Source organism: Ceratotherium simum, chromosome 2, assembly GCF_057802395.1.
Source record: "Ceratotherium simum simum isolate JZ-2026a chromosome 2, ASM5780239v1, whole genome shotgun sequence".
Lineage (NCBI taxonomy): Eukaryota > Metazoa > Chordata > Mammalia > Perissodactyla > Rhinocerotidae > Ceratotherium > Ceratotherium simum.
In genome coordinates, this window is record NC_141901.1 from 32868308 (window position 1) to 32887189 (window position 18882).

The 18882-nt window shown below is 37.2% G+C and overlaps 1 long non-coding RNA gene across 8 annotated transcripts in view; it reads right to left on the reverse strand.

The window, feature by feature from the left end:
* Positions 1-9014, reverse strand: part of LOC147917806 (uncharacterized) — a 116968-nt gene extending 107954 nt beyond the window's left edge. For all 8 annotated transcript variants that reach the window (XR_015554546.1, XR_015554544.1, XR_015554555.1 and 5 more), the window contains exon 1: positions 8894-9014. This is a non-coding gene — a long non-coding RNA (uncharacterized LOC147917806). The remainder of the gene's footprint in view (positions 1-8893) is intronic.
* Positions 9015-18882: the final 9868 nt, after the last annotated feature.

The following is an 18882-nucleotide window of genomic DNA, read 5'->3' on the forward strand; positions in this document are numbered from 1 at the left end:
CTTTTTACATGCTCTTGTATTCATCAAGTTATTAAATGTTGCTCTGTTATAAGAACAAAAGATTGGTAGTCTGTGGAGATGAGTAACTTTTTCATAATTTCCTGGAGAGAGGAGAAGAATTCAGAGGAAGAAGAAAAAACCATCATCATACCTGGAAGCCCTACTAGGTTGGTCTTACATCATAGAGATTAAACTAACTTACTTTGTGGAGGGAAGAAAAGGGAACTCTAATGTGCCAGGCTAGGGGGATACATATTATATCTGATTTTCAATCCCAGTTGAATATAAAGGCCTTTCAATGGGGGTCCATGATCTGGTCCCCTGCTACCACTCCTGCCTCACCGCCAACCATTTTTCCCATCACTCATTGCACTCCAGTCACACTGGCCCTCTAGTTGGCACTTAAATGTGCAAGGCACGTTTTTCTCTCTGCCCAGAGCATTCTTTCTTCAAATAGTCACACGTCTCTCTCCCTCACATCCTTCAGGTAGCGGCTCAAAGTAGTCTTTCCTGATGTCGCCATATAAAACAAGATCCACCTGTCCCTTCCCCCATCGTATTCTAACCCCTTCCCCCACTGACTTTTCTTCTCTAAGTACTTATTTCCACTTGACATATTATATGTTTTTATTTGCTAGATTTTCTATTGTCTCTTTCTTCTCACTAGAGTTTAAACAACTGTGAGAGCAGGCTTTAGTCTATTTCATTCAAATGAAGTGTTTTGAAGAGTTGACAGTTGGTAAATGGTTAATAAATGTCTCTTGAGTAAGTGGAAAACCCTTTATATTGATATTATTAGCAATATTTTATAGATGAGTAGCCTGAATTTCAGACAAGTGAAATAATTTGTCTGATGTTCCATGACTCATAAAGCATCTGGATTTGAATACACAATGTCTCCCAAAGCCGTGATTTTTCCATTACAGTCTTACGCTGCATAACAATGAGGATACATTCTGAGAAACGCATCATTAGGTGATTTCGTTGTTGTGCAAACATCATAGAGTATACTTATACAAACCTAGATGGTATAGCCTGCTACAAAGCTAAGCTATATGGTACTAATCTTATGGGACCGCCATCATATATGTGGTCCATCATTGACCAAAACATCATTATGTAGCACATGATTGTGTATCAAACTTTATTCCCTAAAAAGGATACTTTCCATGAGCTATATCTTCAGATATAAGTAACATTTTAATGTGCACTATGTTCATCAGCGTTCCAAATTGTAGAAACAAAATCCACTGTAGCTGATTTAAGCAAAAATGGATTTACTAGTGGTTACAAATAGTTCACAGACTCGTCGGTAAAGCTGAAGAAACAGACTTGAACTGAGCCTCCAGAAATGACTACCAACACCACACCAAAGAATTGGCCTGCCAAGGAGCTACTGCTACCCCTCCACTTTCAAGGAACTGCAGAATCAGGAAATTAGTTGCCATGGCTTCTGTCTTCAGGGCAAGACTACCTCTGCCATGAACAGAAGGCTACTGAATCAGGAAAGTCACCACTATGGGTCCTAGATCCGGAATTTTACTTCCATTACCGTGATCCTTGCCAGAAAAATGACTGTCCTATCTCCTGGCTCTCTCTCTATGTAACTCCATTCTGTATCAAAGACTCATACAAGTCCATCTGATTGGTAGAGCTCAAATCACATTGGTAGAGCTCAAATCACATTCAGAAATTTTGCTGCAAAGGGAATTAAGAAATGTAGTTCTTTAGCTTTCCAAGCTAACAGGACTGGAAGGCAAGTTATAAGGGGATCAGAACTGTTGTTGACAGAGCTAATCCACTGTTCCATGTTAGGCACTTGTTAGTGCATAACCTTATTCAATCTTCACAGCAACCCTGTAAGGTAGTTACCATTATACCCACTGAATTGAGGAGATGGAGGCTCAGAAAGTGATTTGCCTGGTGTCATTAATGAGGTCATCTAATGAGAGATTCTTGTGCCTTCTTTCTTTTTTTTTGAAAGATTTTATTTATTTATGTTTTTCACCCAAAGCCCCAGTAGATAGTTGTATGTCATAGCTGCACATCCTTCTAGCTGCTGTATGTGGGACGTGGCCTCAGCGTGGCTGGAGAAGCGGTGCGTCGGTGCGCGCCCGGGATCCGAACCCGGGCCGCCAGCAGTGGAGTGCGCGCACTTAACCGCTAAGCCATGGGGCCGGTCCTCTTGTGCCTTCTTTCTAGAGTTTATCCATGTCCCCTTTTCAGTTGCATAAATCAGCAACCATTCTTCTGTTTAGGGATGAACACCTTACGTGTTCTACTTATGTAGAGTTCCATGATGTTATTCTCCAAATGTAAAACCAGAGACAGTACAAAAATGCACATCTATAAAACTACTCCATAAATGTCTTGCTGACTGATAATAGTGTTATAAAATATGAGAGAGGTAGTTTGGGACTTTCCCCACGTAAAGATGGCACCTTGGTGCACTTGCATAGTAGTAGTCTAGTTCTCAGCTCTGCAGATATAAAATTTTGATTTTTATCAGTTCTCTTTGGGTGACTAGACTCCAAGCAATATTTTATTTGAGGCATGTTTGTTAACATTAAACCAGGTTGATAAGAGATGGACTTAAACCAGGTGAAATAAGAATGGACTGCTAAGCAATATTTATGAAGCATGTAGTGTGTGACATGCACTGGTAGATATTTACTTGTCGGTTTTTATTAATCCCCCTAAAAATCAGGCAACTAGGGCTCCATCATTGGAAAAAAGGTTCTAGAAAGCTTTATGACATGATGCCACCGCAGTCTGATGTGCTTAAAGTACCAGTAATTAAGCCTCCAAATGGGGCATATCTAAAAAGAAGCTGTGGGTGTGCTTTTGGCATCATGGAATTGACTGGAATCAAGTACATAGAAAACCCAAAAAGTTTTAATAGGGTTGTATCGATAAAAGTGCTGCCGACTTAAACTAAAAAGAGGTTGGTATTGTTTAATATGTAAAACAATATCCATGTTCCCAACTTTCCACAGGTGGAAAGCAGGCAGAGAAACATGCTCTGTGGCAAGGATCGTAGATTTACTGATGCCTTCTTCAGAAATAGCTAAGGAGCTTGATGGCCTCTGGTTTTAAACAATAGCAATCAACTTTGGCAATCTTAAGGAGGCTCAAAAAGGATATGGCAAAAGTACTATACAGTTTACAGAATTGAAAGAAGAGCTAAATCATCAAGCTTTCAGAAGTTTAAGACCAGGGAAGATTCACAGATCTTAGCAGCAGGAACTCATGGACATTTTCCTGCTCAAGATTCATATGACCGGAATCTGATTAGCCTTGCTTATTTCATGTGTCCAATCACATGGAGGGGAGGAAGGCCATGCTATTGTGACTAATAGTCCCACCAGGAACACGTGGAATAGAGGAAGGATAATTGACAATGAACAGTGCTCTCATACCTAAATGGCCTAGATAAATTCTTATTCTCTTATTCTCAATATTTTCCATCTGTAAATTACCAAGGATCTCAATATTAAAACATTACATCATGTTCCACCTTGCATCAAATCAGGAGGTGCCTGATTTTCTTTTAGGAACTATTTCTTAATCATAGTGAAAGGTGACCTATGACTACACAAATTCATTGTGCATTGAATATTGTTGGCCTCTACTCTAGAAATACCACTTCTGGATTTTATACCTAGACTCCAGAGTGTCTTTACTTGAGGTCATCCAGCACCGTGTCCATTACTTATAGACCTGTTAATAGGACCTTACATAAGTATATCACCCAATGCTTTTCAAGGGTTTTATAGCCAATAGATATTTTAATTCTTAGGGCACCCCCACTCAGTTCCAACTTGCCTTCTTTGAATCCAGTATAGACAATTATTTTTGAAAAAATTCCTTAAAAGTATTTTCCCTGCTCATCTCTGGATATTTTTCTTAATAAACTATGACTAGCCTCTGGAAAATACTGATTGTAATATCTATTATTATTTTCTTCTTGTTTTCTCAGGCTACAGGCAAGGGGTCCTTTAGATTTTGAGAATGAGGATTTAAACATCCACCTTGGGCTTCTATAACATTGTCCTAACTTTAACTATTATTTTGTGGATATGAATTTCTAGAACTTTCTGTCCCTATTTAAAGAACTGAAGGTGAAATTGAAAAATGTTGCTAACAAGAAAGGATGATAATTGGCCATGATTAAATGACTTGGGTAGCAGGCATTTTTCATAAGCACAACTCCTTGGAGATAAAACAGGGCCTCCTTATCTTCCTTCCATCATTGGCCCCATCCCATTCCAAATTAAAACTGATGAACTATAAGCAATAAAAGTGATTTATTGGAGTATAGTTCCAATTTCAGCTTGTAAAGGTAATAAATTCCCTTTCCCTCCTCATTTCATTTCTCTGGCTCTCATTTCATCTTGAATGCTGATGGATAGGGAGGAAGCTTCATTTTAATGCCTCAAGGTCTTTAATAGGACCATCTTGGGTGATCAATAGACTAGGTCTTTGTGGTAACAATACTGGTTTCATCATTTTCATCTGCTGATGGGAGGTTAACAAACCATCAGCATGAATTCAGCATTTTTTTGCTGATAAGGACAATATACCTGAGTGGTTTTTTCCCCACTTTAGAGTCAGCAGTCTTCACTGAGAAAAACAACTGATTATGGGAAAAGCAGTCACCTAAAAGAATCAGTGTAACTGCCCAATGTGCCCCCAAATTGTTTTCTCCCAGTTCCTGGGAGAAGCCAACCCAGGTACAGAATGGCTAAATGCAAGAGAGACTCTTGTATACCAAGGTACATCTGCTTTTTGGAACAGCTTTTCTCCCAGTGATCTGTGAAAGTGAAATTCAGCTGACCAATTCACCTTTTCCAGTAAAGCAGGCGCTCTGACAACACCTCTTAATTAAACTGTGTCTAATGTTCATTTAACTGACTGGGCAATCAGTGTGTTCATTTGAGCACTAAATGATTGCCAAACACATTATGTTTCTAACTTAAATATACCCTCCTCACACATCCTCATTTTCTTTTATTGGTTTTCTTATTCCCTGATTTTTGCTGGTCTTTTCTCTGAAATTCTATTTTCACAAACCTATAAGGGATTAAATTAATTGACTTTTCTTTTTTCCTCCCTCTCTCCCTTCTTTTTCCTCTCTCTCTTTTTCTTTCTCTCTTTCTTACTCTCTTTTGTTATTTCTTTCTTCTTCTTTTTCTTTTTCATCCAATTTCCCTTTATTCAGCAAGCAAACAGTTATTGAACACCTACTCTGATCTTGCTTTAGGTTTTCCGGAAAAGAATATAACTGAACTCCAAGAGCTTAAAGAGTCCTGCAGTGTGGGGAGGTATGTCTCAGGTGAGGTCTGGTTTGCATGAAAAACACCTTAATGAACATCACTTTTTAAAGTTATCTATTTGCAATAAATGTCACATATAATGCATTGGCTGAGCACTAGTCTTTATGCCTACCACTGTTCTAGAACTATGCAGTATATAGAAGACACCTTCCACGTGGGGTCTGCCTTCAAAAGCCTTACCCTTTTTTTAGAAAAAAATAAACAAGAATTTAGGAAAATATAAAAGAATGGCATAAGGCAGCATAGAATTGACTTTTATCGAAGCTGTGCATGTTGGGGACAAAAAAGTGAATCACTAAGAACAGTAGGGGTCATTAATATTTTCCTAGAAGAGTGAACTTCATTGGACTTAGAAAATATAGATAGGAATTAGAAAAAGGAAGATGAAAGAGAGTGTAACCAGGTTGAGAAGGAGGAACAGAATAACCAAGATAACAAGAAAAGAATGAGTTTACTTTCAATTTGTTATCTCCTTCTACATCTGTGTCTTTCTGAATGTAAAATTTGAGTAGTTTTCCAACCTTTTCACTATAATAAGTAGCATTCGCTAATCTTTATTCATATCAGAGACTCATTTATATATTCTTGACATATATTCATAGCTTTACTCATTGGTATGCTGAGCATATTCAACCAGTATTAATTAGTTCAAACTCTACAATCCATCTTTAGCTTAATTTTAATAGACAAATTACATGAACATTTAATAAAGGAAAATCTTAACCCAACATTTCCCACTGCACTAGTGCTCTTTGCTGCAAACATGCTGTCTATTTTATGTCAGTTTCTTTAACTGTTTTGCATCACACACTCTTAAGTCCACAAGCCCCTGTAAAAAGCCATAAGTATATTCTCCAGTGTGGACCAGATGTCCTCAACAAATCTTCTGTAGGAACAGTAACAAGTGCTGGACAATATATAAAATAAATCTTACAAAATGCATTAGTGAGTTGGCATGAAAGTAAGGAATTCTCAAAAGCCAATAAACAAAGTGAAAGTGTAAATCCAGAGAAATATCGAAACTGACTTTCTCTTTGAGAACATTGCTAAACCCTGGTGCTGTTGAGTTTTCATTTTGACTATAAAGTGGAATGCAGAATGAGTAGCCAGTTGTAGCAGCACCATTTATTAAAATAATTCATCCTTTTCCTACTGAAATGAAGTATAAATGCTATAAACACTTTTTATATAAATGAACTGTATATTAAAGTCTAATTCAGTATTTTGCGTTATGTTCTATTGATCTATTTTTTTATTCTTAAAGTTATATTAGCTCTTAATGATATGAATAGAGTCACATCTGATATTTGTCCTACCAAATATCAGATATGTCCTCACTGGTCTTGTTTCTTATACTTTTTCTTGGTTGTTTTTTGGACATTTCTTCTCCCATCTGTTAGTGAGGAACATTTTATGCAATTTGAAAACATCTTGCTGGAATCATAATTGGGATTGCATTACATGTATAGATTAATTTTGGGAAAATTGATTTTCAAAATGGTGTTAAGAGTTCTCATCCACTAATATGAATGCCTGTCTAGTTGTTCAGGTTCTTGCTTTATATGTTTAAAAAGATTTTTATGATTTTCTTCATATGTGTCTGATAATTTTCTTATTAAATGTATTCTTATTAAATTTATTCTTAAATATAAAATAGTAAATGGGATATTATTTATTTCCACCTATAGGCACTTATTGGTAGAGGAAAAGAAAAAGCTATCAATATTTGAAATACTAAACAAGCTATTTAACCAAATTTTATTAATTCTAATAATTTTTTACTGCATCTTTGGAATTCTGGGTATTCAGTTGTATCATAGATAAAAGAGATTCTTTTATCTCTTTTTCTGATTTTTTTCTCAGTATACTATACACAAAAATAAATTTTGTATGTTATATGTAAATGCAAAAATATTAAAATAATAAAAATTTAAAGTAAAAAATGAACAGATTAGCTTAAATGGATTACTAGACAATTTGGAAAGAAAAAATAATTAGTAAACTATTTTTCAGTTTACTAAAAAACTAGTAAACTAAAGGTCTGAAGAAATTATTCAAAATGCCAGATAGACAGTTGAGGCACAGAATATAGGGTGTCAAGATCAACATGTCTAAAAAGTTCCAGAAGAAAATAAGAGGGATAAGGGAAATAGATAATAACAAACACTTTGTGATTGAAGATTTTCTGGAATTAAAGACTATCTACAGTTGAGCAAGTCCAACTAATTTCTTATAGAATTAATAAATCTGAAACTAGGAAAAAATTGAAGATAAGGGGAAATCTAAAAGCAGATAGAAAAAAAGCAGATTATCTATAAAGGAAAAATTATGAGACTTACAGCTGACTTTCCAACAGCAGCAATGGACTTGAAGATCATGAAATATTATCTTTCATGAGTTAAGGGGAAATAAACACCCAACTAAAATTATGTTCCCAGTGAAATTATCTTTGAAGGATGAGAGTAAAACAAAGATAATTTTAGACTAGAAAAATATTTTTGTGAAAGTATATCTCTCACAGATTTCCCCTAAAGGAGATCTGAGGGCTTTATATTAAGCAGAAGGAAAATAATCCCCAAATGAAGGAATGATGAATAAAAAACCTAGTACACGATAAATATGGATTGTACAAAAAATAATATTCAATTTGGGATATTTGAAAAAAATAAAGTTAAAGTAATGGACAGCAATGCCATATAAGTTGAGATAGAGATCAGCAGAGTTAAAATAATCTAAGGTCTTTGAAATATCCAGTTAAAGGGTAAACTATTGATCAATGTTTGGTTTGGTTAAAAATCCATGTTAAAGTATGCAGAGTAACCTTTAAAACAATTAAGATAGAAAATTTAACTTGCAAAATAATGAAGGGGAAAATAATTAAAATGAGAGTAAACAAGTAAGGGGAAAATAGTGACACAGAAAACCCCCAAAAAGTGGTAAAAATGAATCCAAACCTATCAGCAATAGGAACCCACGTATATTCTACTAAAATATTTAAAAAATATATATTATCAAACTAGATACAAAAATTCTATTTAAATTGTATTTAAGGAAGTCAAGATGGCGGCGTAGGCAGACTCTGAACTCACCTCCTCCCGCGGACATGGCCAATTTACAACTACTCGTGGAAAAATTACCCCTGAGACAGAACTGAAAACTGGATAAGAGGAACTCCTGCAACAAGGACGATCCTAACTCAGGTGGAAGAGGCAGAAACTCCCTTCTGGAGAGGAAAAATGCCGCCTTCACAAGCCGCAGTGCCTCACGGCCGCCCCGGAGCAGCCCACAGGTCCGCAGCCTCCCTGGAGGGACGGGGCCCTGAGCCGGGGGGCGCCCCCGCTGTGGGCATTTTGTGGACCCAGCACAATCGAGACCAGCGGCATAATATCTGACTGTGCCTGCTACTAAAGCGTTGGGGAGTACCCCCAGAAAACCCCGTTCACAAAGAAACTAAAACCGGCTCTTAAAGGGCCCGCGCGCAAACTCACCCGTTTCAGAAAGCATCCTAAAATCACCAGAAAGAAAGGTGCACAGTGCTGTGGTGAAAAGAGACTCACCTAATAGGCCCTGAGTGCATCTCGGTGAGGGGTGAGACCTCTCCAGGGACTGGGACATTGGCGGCGGCCATTGTTGTGCCTGGTGTGGGCGTGCTGACACAGACGCCATTGGAGTTCTCCCTGAGGCCTGCTAGCCCAGGGTCTGCCCCACCCACTAGAGCACTGATTTAATCCAGCTCAGCCAGGGCAGGCAGCCCACCCTAGAGACTGGCCCCACCCAACAACAAGCCCTCAGGCAACTTGTGGGCCTGCATAGATTGGTGACTGGATTCTCTGCAGCCTGGCAACTGACCCGACTTGAGCGGGGCAGGGTGTGCACAAGGAACAGGTGGAGAGTGTGGGGCAGTGGCGGAGTGTGTGGGGCTCCCACCGTGGAGAGACTGGGTCTGCTTGGGGAGGTCGGGGCCCGCACACGGGGCAGGACTGTGTTGACTGTGTGTGTGGACCTGTGGGCAGCAGGGCTTGTCAGCTGCAGAAGACTTGTGATTCTCAAAGACATAGGGGGTTTGCCCCACCTACCAAAGCCTGAAACAATTGGGTGCTCTTGTGCCTGAGGCCAGCCCCACCCAGCTGCAATCCTCAGAGAGCTGACAAGAGACCTAACAGGCTAGAGGCTTACAGCAATTGTAAGGCCCTGAGGCTAACAACCTGCCACGCTGTCGGCCTACTCACTTAAAAGAAATACTGCAACACAAATGTGGTATTAGAACTTGCAGCCAACTGTGCTGGGGCTCCCCACACCTGATAAAGAGACTGAAGGGCCCACAACAACTACAAGCAGCAGAGCATTACAACAGCTGGCCAGGGGCATAACTTGGCCTCCCTGGGTGCCTACAGGGAGAGCAAACAGGCCACAACAGAAGGACACACATAGCCCACATAGAGGTCACCCCTGGAACATTGAGAACTGAGGGAAGCACACTGGAAGCCTCCTAAGGCATCACTTACATAAGGTCACCTGTCCAAGAGCAGGAGACGTAGCTAACCTACCTAATACGTAGACACAAGCACAGGGAAAGAGGCAAAATGAGGAGGCAAAAGAATATATTCCAAGTAAGAGAACAGGAAAAAACCCCAGAAAAGGAACTAAGTGAAACAGAAATGAGCAACCTACCCGACAGAGAGTTCAAACTAAGAGTGTTAAGGATGCTCACTGATCTGGGGAGAAGAATAGATGAACTCAGTGAGAATGTCAACAAAGAAATGGAAGATATAAAAAAGAACCAATCAGAAATGAAGAATACTGGAAATGAAAAATTCACTAGAGGGACTCAAAAGCAGAGTAGAGGATACAGAACGGATCTGTGAGCTGGACGAAAGACTAGAAGAAATTACCCAAGGTGAAGAGGTAAAAGAGAAAAGAATTAAAAAGAGTGAGGACAGTCTGAGGGACCTCTGGGACAACATCAAGCGCATTAACATCCCTGTTATAGGTGTCCCGGAAGGAGAAGAGCGAGACAAGGGGGCAGAGAATCTATTTCAAGAAATAATAGATGAAAACTTCCCTAACCTAAGGAAGGAAACAGAGCACAGAGGAAGCACAGAGAGCCCCAAACAAGATAAACCCAAAGAGGCCCACACCAAGACACATCATAATCAAAATGTCCAGAACTAAAGATAAAGAGAGAATCCTAAAAGCCACAAGAGAATGTCAAGTTACATACAAAGGAAACCCCATAAGGCTATCAGCTGACTTCTCAGCAGAAACCTTACAGGCTAGAAGAGAATGGCATGATATATTTAAAGTGCTAAAAGGAAAAAACTTACAGCCAAGAATACTCTACCCAGCAAGGTTATCATTCAAAATGGAAGGAGAGATCAAAAATTTCCCAGACAAGCAAAAATTAAAGGAGTTTGTCACCAAGAAACCAGTGCTACAAGAAATGTTAAAGGGACTGATTTGAGGGGAAAAGAGAAGACCACAAATAGGAAAAATTATCTATTTCCATGATAAGAACGTAATGGATACAAATGCACAAAATAGAGGTTAGATATGATATCAAAAACATAAAAGGAGGGAGGAGGGGAGTTAAAGAGTACAGCTTTCAAACAGAGGTCAAACTAAAGTGACCATCAATTCTGTATAGAAGAAGAAAGGAACAGAGAAGGACGACTAAAACACTAAGAAAAAAAAAAAAAGTTAAAAAATGGCAGTAAGTACATACTTATCAATAGCTACTTTAAACATCAATGGACTAAATGCTCCAATTAAAAGGCATAGGGTGGCTGATTGGATAAAACAACAAGACCCATATATATGCTGCATACAAGAGACACACTTCAGACCTAAAGACACTCACAAACTGAAAGTGAAGGGATGGAAAAAGATACTCCACGCAAATGGCAATGAAAAGAAAGCTGGGGTAGCAGTACTCATATCAGACAAAATAGACTTTAAAACAAAAACTATAAAAAGAGACAAAGAAGGGCATTACATAATGATCAAGGGAACAATCCAACAAGAGGATATAACACTTGTAAATATCTATGCACCCAATGTAGGTGCACTTAAATATATAAAGCAATTATTAACAGACATAAAAACAGAAATAGACAGTAACACTATAATAGTAGGAGACTTTAACACCCCACTTACACCAACGGATAGATCATCCAAACAGAAGATCAATAAGGAAACATTGGCCTTAAACGACACACTAGAACAGATGGACCTAGTAGATATATACAGAGCATTCCCTCCAAAAACCTAAGAATACACGTTCTTTTCAAATGCACATGGAACATTCTCCAGGATTGATCACCTATTAGGCCACAAAACAAGTCTCCATAAATTTAAGAAGATTGAAATAATACCAAGCATCTTTTCTGACCACAACGGTATGAAACTAGAAATCAACTATAGGAAGAAAATCAGAAAAGCCACAAATACATGGAGATTAAACAAAATGCTACTGAACAACGACTGGGTTAATGAAGAAATCAAAGAAGAAATCAAAAAATACCTGGAGACAAATGAAAATGAATATACGACATGTCAGAATTTATGGGATACAGCAAAAGCGGTTCTAAGAGGGAAGTTTATAGCGATACAGGCCTATCACCACAAACAAGAAAAATCTCAAATAAACAATCTAACAATGCACCTAAAGGAACTGGAAAAAGAAGAACAAACAAAGCCCAAAATCAGTAGAAGAAGGGACATAATAAAAATCCGAGCAGAAATAAGTGAAATAGAGACCAAAAAAACAATAGAAAAAATTAATAAAACCAAGAGCTGGTTCTTTGAAAAGATCAACAAAATTGACAAACCTTTAGCTAGACTCACCGAGAAAAAAAGAGACAAGGCACAAATAAGTAAAATCAGAAATGAAAGAGGAGAGGTTACAACAGACACCTCAGAAATACAAAAGATTATAGGAGAATACTATGAAAAGCTATACGCCAACCAATTCGACAATCTGGAAGAAATGGATAAATTCTTAGAATCATACAACCCTCCAAAACTGGATCAAGAAGAAGTAGAGAATTTGAATAGACCAATCACCAGTAAGGAGATCGAAACAGTAATCACAAACCTCCCCAAAAATAAAAGTCCAGGACCAGATGGCTTCCCTGGGGAATTCTACCAAACATTCAAAGAAGACTTAATACCTATCCTTCTCAAACTCTTCCAAAAAATTGAGGAGTGGGGGAAGCTCCCTAACTCATTCTACGAAGCTGACGTTACCCTGATACCAAAACCAGACAAGGACAACACAAAAAAAGAAAACTACAGGCCAATATCACTGATGAACATCGATGCAAAAATCCTCAACAAAATACTAGCAAATCGCATGCAACAATACATTAAAAAGATTATACACCATGATCAAGTGGGATTTATTCCAGGTATGCAGGGATGGTTTACCATTCGCAAATCAATCAACGTGATACACCACATTAATAAAATGAAGAATAAAAATCACATGATCATCTCAATAGATGCAGAGAAAGCATTTGACAAGATACAGCATCCATTTATGATAAAAACTCTGAATAAAATGGGTATAGAAGGAAAGTACCTCAACATAATAAAGACCATATATGAGAAACCCACAGCTAATATCATCCTCAATGGTGAAAAACTGAAAGCTATCCCTCTAAGAACAGGAACCAGACAAGGATGCCCACTGTCACCACTCCTATTTAACATAGTACTGGAAGTCCTAGCCAGAGCAATCAGGCAAGAGAAAGAAACAAAAGGGATCCAAATTGGAAAGGAAGAAGTGAAACTGTCACTATTTGCAGATGACATGATTTTATATATAGAAAACCCTAAAGAATCCACCAGAAAACTTTTAGAAGTAATAAACGAATATGGTAAAGTTGCAGGATACAAAATCAACATACAAAAATCAGTTGCATTTCTGTACACTAACAACGAAGTAGCAGGAAGAGAAATTAAGAATACCATCCCATTATAATTGCAACAAAAAAATTAAAATACCTAGGAATAAACTTAACCAAAGAGGTGAAAGATCTGTACACTGAAAACTATAAAACATTGCTGAAAGAAATTGAAGAAGACACAAAGAAATGGAAAGATATTCCGTGCTCCTGGATTGGAAGAATTAACATAGTTAAGATGTCCATACTTCCTAAAGCCATTTATAGATTCAATGCAATCCCTATCAAAGTTCCAACAACATTTTTCACAGAAATAGAACAAAGAATCCTAAAATTTATATGGAACAACAAAAGACCCCGAATAGCTAAAGGAATCCTGAGAAAAAAGAACAAAGCTGGAGGTATCACACTCCCTGATTTCAAAATATACTACAAAGCTATAGTAACCAAAACAGCATGGTATTGGCACAAAAACAGACACACAGATCAATGGAATAGAATCGAAAGCCCAGAAATAAACCCACACATCTATGGCCAGCTAATCTTTGACAAAGGAGCCAAGAACATACAATGGGGAAAAGAAAGTCTCTTCAACAAATGGTGTTGGGAAAACTGGATAGCCACATGCAAAAAAAGGAAAGTAGATGCTTACCTTATACCATACACAAAAATTAACTCCAAATGGATTAAAGACTTGAATGTAAGACCTGAAACTGTGAAAGTTCTAGAAGAAAACATAGGCAGTACGCTCTTCGACATCAGTCTCAGCAACATCTTTTCAAACACCATGTCTGACCGGGCAAGAGAAACAATAGAAAAAATAAACAAATGGGACTACATCAAACTAAAAAGCTTCTGCACAGCAAAGGAAACCATCAACAAAACGAAAAGACAACCTAACAATTGGGAGAAGATATTTGCAAACCATACTTCTGATAAGGGCTTAATCTCCAAAATATATAAAGAACTCATGCATCTCAACAACAAAAAAACTACTAACCCAATTGAAAAATGGGCAAAAGACCTGAACAGACATTTCTCCAAAGAAGATATACAGATGGCCAACAGACACATGAAAAGATGTTCAAAATCTTAATTATCAGGGAAATGCAAATCAAAACTACAATGAGATATCACCTCACACCAGTCAGAATGGCTATAATTAACAAGACAGGAAACAACATGTGTTGGAGAGGATGTGGAGAGAAGGGAACTCTCATACACTGCTGCTGGGAGTGCAAACTGGTGCAGCCACTATGGAAAACAGTATGGAGATTCCTCAAAAAATCAAGGATAGAACTACCATATGATCCAGCTATTCCATTGCCGGGTATTTATCCAAAGAACTTGAAAACACCAATTTATAAAGGTACATGCACCCCTGTGTTCATTGCAGCGTTATTCACAATAGCCAAGACTTGGAAGCAACCAAAGTGCCCATCAAGGGACGAATGGATAAAGAAGATGTGGTATATATACACAATGGAATACTACTCAGCCATAAGAAACGATGAAATCCAGCCATTTGTGACAACATGGATGGGCATTGAGGGTATTATGCAAAGTGAAATAAGTCAGAGGGAGAAGGTCAAATACCATATGATTTCCTTCATTAAGTAGTAGATAATAACAACAATAAACAAACACATAGGGACAGAGATTGGATTGGTGGTTACCGGTGGGGAGGGGGGGCGGGAGGAGGGTGAAGGGGATGGTTCGGTACATGTGTGTGGTGATGGGTTGTAATTAGTATTTTGGTGGTGGGCATGATGTAATCTATGCAGAAATAGAAGTATGGTGATGTACACCTGAAATTTATACAATGTTGTGGACCAATGTTACTGCAATAAACAAAAAATTTAAAAAAAAAAAGATAGTTATTGCCCTTTGGAGGGACCAAGGGGGAAAAAAAATTGTATTTAAAAACACATCTACAGGGGCTGGCCCAGTGGCGTAGTGGTTAAGTTCGTGCACTCTGCTTCGGTGGCCCAGGGGTCACAGGTTCAGATCCCAGGAGCAGACCTAAGCACCAGTTATCAAGCCATGCTGTGGCAGGTGTCCCACATATGAAGTACAGCAAGATGGGCAAGGATGTTAGCCCAGGGTCAATCTTCCTCAGCAAAAAAAGGAGGACTGGCAACAGACGTTAGCTCAGGGTGAATCTCCCTCACCAAAAAAAAAAAATAACACCCCCAAAAAACACACATCTAAAGTATGTGGGTATGAAAAAGGTAAATTAGAAGAGTGTAAACAAATATATACCAGGAAATTAACAAACAAACAAACACAAAACTTATGTAACTATATTAATATCAGATAAATATGCTTTACAATAAAAAGCATAACTGAACATATAAAGGTTATTACATAAAGATAAAAGATTTATATATCTCTAGAATATATAAATTATTCTGCAGTTGTGACCACCAAATACTATAGACCTAAATATATAAAGCAAAATTGGACAGAACTAATCATCTCAATGGATTCAGAAAATCATTCACCATAATTTAACATTCAATTATGGTTCTATTGGAAATATTGGAACAGAAGAGAACTTCATTAACTCGATAAAGAGTATCTCCAAAAAATCTAAAGATTTTCATTCCCTTTAAGATTAGATACAAGGCAAGGAAGAATACTATCATCACTTCCATTTGACTTGAAGTAAGGAAAAAAACCCAAATACAGTACATAAAGATTAACGTTAAAGAAGAACTTTAACTGTTAGTATGCAAATGATCTTTGAAGAAAACCCAAATGAATTCACAAATAAATTATTATAATTAATAAGAGAACTCAGAAAGAGTGCTAAATATGAAATGAATATCTAAGATTCAAATACACTTTTACTCATCAATAATAAACTATTAAAATGTAATTTAAAGGTGTTTTCAAAATTAGCAGTAAAAGTCTAAAATACCAAAGAATATATGTAGAAAAAAAGAATGAATTGGTTTTTGGAAGAAAATTATAAACTTTTTGAAAGGCATTAAGAAGATGTAAACAAAGAGAAGAGAAGTACCATGTTCATAAACAGCAATATTCAGTATTGAATATGTTAATTATTCCCAAATCAATCTATAAATATAAGTCAATACCAATTAAAATTCCAATCAAATTATTTACAGTTATTTTATCAAAAATTTTTGGAGGAACTTGTCAAGCTGATTCCAAAAGTTGATGGAAGAAAAAAGGCTCAAGAATAACCGAGACGTTCCTGGTTCTGGAGGAGGTGGGGATGGGGTGGGGTGCGGTGGATAAGCAAACAGCCCAGTGGAACAGAATATTTCAGGATAGAAACACATACCTGTATGGAAATTTAATTTATGACACACCTAGCATTATATTGAACGTGGAATGAATTTATTTTTCAATAAATGGTAGCTGGATATATATGGAAGAGAATATTAATTCTCACTTCATGCAAAAATCAATTTCCTATGAATTAAAGGTGTATATATGAAAGGAATTACTATAAAATTTTATAAAACAATACACATAGGAAAATATATTTATAATCTTGTTGTTATAGATAGACCACAAAGGGAAAACTGATACCTTCAGCTACCTTAAAGTTTAAACTTCTGTTCATCAAAAGACATCATAAATATTGACGGAAAAAAGAAGAAAAAACTGAGAGAAGATAGGTGCAACACATACAGCAGACAATGAATTAGCATCTGCAATATGCAAAAATTCCTAAAAGTCAATACAAAAAAGTCAAACAACTCAATAGAAAAAAATGGGCAAAAATTTGAACAGCCACTTGACAGAAGAAAAATCATAAATGGCAAGGAAACAAAAAGATGTGCAATTTTTGTTCTCAGGAAAGTGTAACTTAAAATCATATTGAGCTATCATTCCGTATCTCGCGACTGGCACATATGGAAATGTCTAATCATATTACATGTTGGTGAAGATGTGAATCAAAGGAAACTCTTGTACACTGCTATTGCAAGTACAGCTTGAAGCCAAACTCCAGCCTTTCAGAGCATGTATATGCTTGCAGGTGTCCTCTGGACCATTTTTCTAGCACTTCTGTGGAGCTAGTGGATCCTGGTTACGTGTTCTCATCACTAATAATTTGTTCTAGATGTTGGCAAATACCACACAAAAGTAGCTTTGGTGATAGAGTGGGCTACATTGTGGGAACAGGTAAAAGGAATGCATTAATTAGGACATAAGGAATAGTCATTACGGAATCAAGGAGAACTGGAGTAATAAATTAGCAGTTTGTTTCTCAAGTTTGAGCTGAGTGAAGGAAGGGGACTCCAGATGTAATAATAATAACAGTACTCATAATAATAGACAACATTTATTGAGCAATTGTTATTAATTCTTTTAATGACTTCCAGGCAGGTATATTTCTCTATGGAGAACAATTAGTTAACTCAATGAAATATTGTCTTCAACTAACTTTCTTTCACCCTGATTCAGTATTCACTAAGCGACATTATTATTATTCACTAGGATCTCTAGACTGTCTTAATAGAAAGGAATAGATATTATGAGGAACTTTTCCACTTTACATTCATTATCTTCAAACGTGTCTCTTAAAGATGCATTATCTTTAATTGTTGGAACTGTTTATCCCTAAGAATTAATGACTTTTGAGCTTCCTCAACAACCTTATCATTTCAATTCATTGTCACATACTTGCTCCATCAAATTTTTCTTTCTTTCTTTCTTTTTAACCCAGGAAACAATAATTATAATTTAAAAGCAGTATAATATAGTGGGAAGAACATTGAATCAGGCAACTGAAGACTCTACCACTTAGCTATGTGAATTTCTGTTTCTCGTCTGAAAAACGGAGATCATAACAATATCTACTTCATAGGTAGTTATAAATGTCAAATAAGCCAGTGTGTTTTATGTTTAATATGTTATGCTTGATAGTCATTATCAGTGTAAATTACTGAGCAGAAGGCCCTTTCCCCTCATCCCTCAAGTCCTCCATGAGGGCTACTCTCCCTGCATAGCTCCTGTTTCTGGGTCATACGGTGGGTTGTTATTAAGTTAATTTTGCCAATGGAGAGAGACTAAGATACAGAGAGTGGTAGGAATGTACCCATGTTAATGGATATACAACCTCAGATTCCTGGTTCTGGGCTGGGTCTCCTAGATCAATGGTTTCCAAACCGACTATTTAGAGAGGTTGTTAAACATGGATTTTTTTTCGATGGTACCCATTCCCAAAACACCAGATCTTTGGAGTTGGAGCCTGGGAATCCGTCATTTATATAACGCTTCCCCTATTTCTTTTTCAGACAAGAGTTTTCTTTTACTTCAGATTAGTTATCTAGGACTAAGAGAGTAAAAGTTCACATAAAATCACCCTGGAATGCTGGTATCCCTTATATGAGAGAGTCATTTTGAGGTGATTATTGAAAGCAGTATAATTTAGGGAAAGAGTCATTAAGACTTGAAGAGCTCTGGGTTCAAACTGACCTTCCTTTAGTCCTGAGTTTGTTGTTTATATGGTGAGATCTTGGGCACATGACTCAGCCTCACTCAATTCTTTTTTTTTTTTAATTTTTTATTTATTTATTTTTTTCCCCCAAAGCCTCAATAGACAGCTGTATGTCACAGCTGCACAGCCTTCCAGTTGCTGTATGTGGGACGTGGCCTCAGCATGG